General features: G+C 37.0%; 1 non-coding gene across 1 annotated transcript; it reads right to left on the reverse strand.

Annotated features, from left to right (window-relative positions):
* Nucleotides 1-3,840: 3,840 nt before the first annotated feature.
* LOC121208916 (small nucleolar RNA R71) lies at nucleotides 3,841-3,946 on the reverse strand. Its single transcript, XR_005904037.1, has one exon. It is a non-coding gene; the product is annotated as a small nucleolar RNA R71 (small nucleolar RNA).
* Nucleotides 3,947-4,330: the final 384 nt, after the last annotated feature.

The raw sequence follows: 4,330 nt of genomic DNA on the forward strand, positions 1-4,330 counted from the left end.
CAAAAGGTGTTTGGATGGTTGTAACGAGGTTTAGGTTACAGATATGGATACAAGCTGAAGAGACAAAGGTTAGAACCGAGATAATTTCAATATATTACCCCACTATCAAAAACTTAATTACTGAATCACAAACACATGTCTAGAACTATATTACATGAGCTCTTTTTTTTAATAACAAATCAAGTATTTACAATATAGAAATCATACTTCATGATTCAGTAACAAAAAATGGTGAACATAGTGAGGTAACAATATTAAATTTAATCTCGATAAAAAAAAAGGTAAATTAAGTAAGAGGATTTCAACAAAAATGGGTTAATGATGAGGGTTAATCAATAAAAAAGGTTAGTAGGCTTAAAGGGGGTTCACTAAGGGTTTAGTTATGTGGGAAGGCTTTTTATGGAGTAACTGGGTTAAATCCTAAGTGCTTTTATCATCTCAGTATATCAAATCATACGTGTGATCTCGACATGTATAATCGAAGCAAGTTCTAGAATAACAGTTCAATGTTGACACACTCAAACCACAAAAGAAGTAAGCAAGAAAGAAAGCTATATGCTGAAAAGGCTCAAAAATCTCACCAAAAATTTGGGTTTATGATGTCATTCCTGTATACTTAAGATTTCAAGATAAAACCTCAATTTAGGAAAATAATCTAAAAATTTTAGTTCTCAAACTATTAACTTATCATGCTCGATTCTCTAATGTCTTATAATCAAATAATCATGCATAATTACCATGGTCTAATTCATGACATATCAACCATAATTATAGATCACTCAGAATTCATTTGATCAATATTATGAGAAAATCACTTAAGCACAAGATCTAATTCAGGGATTTGAGAATAATGCAAAAAGTTAGGCATCATGTTCATGTTCAACCCCCCACACTTAAGATGTACATTGCCCTCAATGTACAAAGATAGACTATTCAAAATAAAGAAAATCATAAGAGGGAAAGAGGTAAAATTCCCTGTTATATGGATGTGGAGCTTAATTTTAAGGCTGAAGTGTTTGGGGAAAGTGGTAGCTGCCACTGTTTTTGGCTAGATGAAGAAATTGGGTTGTTGAACATGGCACTCATGAGGTATTGTTTCCCATTTGTTTCCTCATTCCGTAAAATATTCCTAGCAACTTTTCTTGAAAGTTTGTAGAATCATGAAGAGCTTATTAAGAGTGGGTGTGGAAAAGAGTGCAGTGGGATTACTTGTTAGAAAACCAAAAAAAAATTAAGAAAGTAAAATTTACTAATATAGATATGTCTTTCAAAAGGAAATAATAAAATTGAAATGAAAATAAAAATAAAAAGATAAAAGGATTCAATGATCCTCGTCAGTGAGGCCCTTAGGTGGGGCGCTGGAATAGCGATGCAGAAGTGATGCACAGCTGCTGCATCATGGTCTGCATGTCGTCCATCTTTCTATCACATCCCCGATCTCGCTCGTGGATCATCTCGAACTGGGTAGTGCAATACTGCTCGAAGTGAGCGAGTCGGTCGGAAAGGTGTGCCAATGAAGCAACCGCATGAACTAGTCGTTCCCTAGGTGGTGTGGTAGAAGGCTCCTTGTGCTGTGGGGGGACATCATCAAGAATGTCCTCAAGATCCTCCTCGTCAATGGCATGAGTGAGACGGTACTGAGGAGGATCGGTTCCACGTCGGCGCTCAATCATCCTCATGTGTAACATAGTTGATAAACGCCAAATTATACATAGTTTTACCCCAAATACTTAGCATATTTATGGATGTTTATTACTAGATATGTGGGTTTTGGTGCTCTTAATCTAGTTATTTCATGTTTTGTACTCAAAAGAACACCAAGAGTCAAAAGGAGCCAAAAATGAGCAAAAAAGGGGACAAAACGGACCAAATCAAGAAGATAACATGGCCTAAGCCTTGCCACACGGGCTGCTCACACGCCCGTGTCCTTCGAGGGTGTCAACCAAGGATCTCACGATTCACACGGCCTGGCCATTGACCCACACGGCCGTGTGCAATTTAACAGATCGAAGAAAGCCTGGAAATCACTCACACGGTCGTGGCTCACAGGTGTGTCCCTTTTTTCCAAGAGTTGTATTTTACACGGAAAAGGATATTTAGGGAGGAAGAAAGCTAATCCAAAGCCTATATAAACACCCTAAGTGTGACCTAAAAGGGGGGCCTCTTCCAGAACTTTTCTGGAATACAGAACTACACGCTGGGAATTACTTGAAGGAAGCTAGACGATCCATCCCAAAAGTCGGAGCTACTCCAAGACTGAAGATCTCCCTCAGAATTCCTTCAGGGGTTTTTTGAGTTTTCTTCGTGTTTTGTTATTTTTATACTTTTTAGATGTACTCTTATTTTATTATGAGCTAAACCCCTTATATATCTAAGGGAGATAAAACCTATGACGAATCTTGTCATTATTATCTGAACTATATGATAAATACTCGATTTGTTCTTAATTATGTGTTCTTAATGCTTGAGTTAATATTCCGGGTATTAATTCATGATTTGCTGTGCTTATGCAGAGGAGGAATAGACCCTGCCTAAGAGTAGATTTGACATAATTAAGCAGAGTTGATTGAACGCCTAAAAATAGGGTTACGAGATTTTGCCGGATTAGGGTGAAACCTAATATGGGAGTCCATTGAGTGATTTACTGCTTCCCTAGGGGTTTTAATTAAGAAAGAAATTTCGATTAATTCAACTGAGGGTTAGACGTTATTAGTCTCGAAAGGGATAATAACATAGGTTAGGGAATCTTACGGATCAAGTCAAGTGAATAAATCATCTGGTTCAGAGTCAGATAACAAGTGAAATCTAGGTGGATTCCTCCTTGGGTGTCGTTTTTATCAGTTGCTTTTCTTCAAGTCTTTTTCCAAATTTTCTATTTGCTTTAATTAAATTAGTTAATTAGTTTAAATAATTAGCTTAACAAACAAACCCTTTTATTCTTAGGCTAGATAATAAAAAGATAGTTATTACTAGTACTTTTGGTTCCCTTAGGTACAATATCCCGGTCTTGCCTTTACTATACTATTGTTCGATAGGTGCGCTTGCCTTTTCGTCGTGATAATAGTTAGTCTAGGTTTGATCTTCATTATAAATATTTATTACTTGTTACGAATCATGCGATCAAGTTTTTGGCTCTGTTTCCGAGGAATCAAAATATTAGGAACGCTAAATTTTTATTACTTTAGCCATTTATTTTTCTTGCAATTTTATTTTATTTTATTATTTATTAATTTACTTTTTCTCTCTCTTGGCAGATTTTATAGTTTATGACTAGAAGAAACCCGTCGGGACTATTACTTTTTGACGAAGAAATCGATCGTACAATTTGCAAAAATCAAAGAGAAATAAGGCACAGCTTACGATACACGGAGAACGAGCGAGAAGACGATACTCAACCCCCAACCGACGAGATGGCTGAAAACCAAGGCAATCAGCTACCTCCAGCAATTGCAGCTAATCAAAATTCTGCTCCACGTACTATGTATGATTATGCTAAACCTTCTTTAACAGGAACTAAATCTAGTATAGTTAGACTTACTGTAGCTGCAAATACTTTTGAATTAAAACCTAACACTATTCAGATGATACAGCAGTTTGTCCAGTTTGATGGTTTGCAGGACGAAGATCCCAACGCTCACTTAGCAAATTTCCTGGAATTTTACGATACATTCAAAATCAATGGCGTTTCTAATGATGCCATACGTCTTCGGTTGTTTCCTTTTTCACTGAGGAACAAAGCTAAATAGTGGTTGAACCCGTTACCACGAGGGTCTATCACTACTTGGGAACAAATGTCTGAGAAATTTTTACTAAAATATTTTTCACCGGCTAAAACGGCTAAATTACATAATGATATCTCTTCTTTTGTGCAGATGGATTTAGAAACACTTTATGATGCATGGGAGAGATACAAGGACTTACTGAGAAGGTGCCCTCACCATGGGTTACCGCTTTGGCTTCAAGTACAAACATTCCACAATGGTCTGAATCCCTCGACTCGGCAAATGGTTGACACAGCTGCTGGCAGAACCATCAACAATAAAACACCGGAAGATGCCTATGAGTTTATAGAGGAGATGTCATTGAATAACTATCAGTGGCAAGTTATGAGGACAAAGCCAACGAAAACAACCGGCGTTTATAACATCGATTTGGTCACAATGCTCTCTAATCAGGTAGAACTTCTTAATAAAAAGATTAACGGTTTATTTGGTTCTACGCAGGTACATCCAGTAATAAGGTGTGACTCAAGTGGTGGAGGTGTGCATACAGAATACCAATCCTTCAACCCTACAACTGAAGAAGAACAAGTCAACTATATGGGTAACAA

This window comes from Gossypium hirsutum, chromosome A10 (assembly GCF_007990345.1).
Source record: "Gossypium hirsutum isolate 1008001.06 chromosome A10, Gossypium_hirsutum_v2.1, whole genome shotgun sequence".
Taxonomy (NCBI): Eukaryota; Viridiplantae; Streptophyta; class Magnoliopsida; order Malvales; family Malvaceae; genus Gossypium; species Gossypium hirsutum.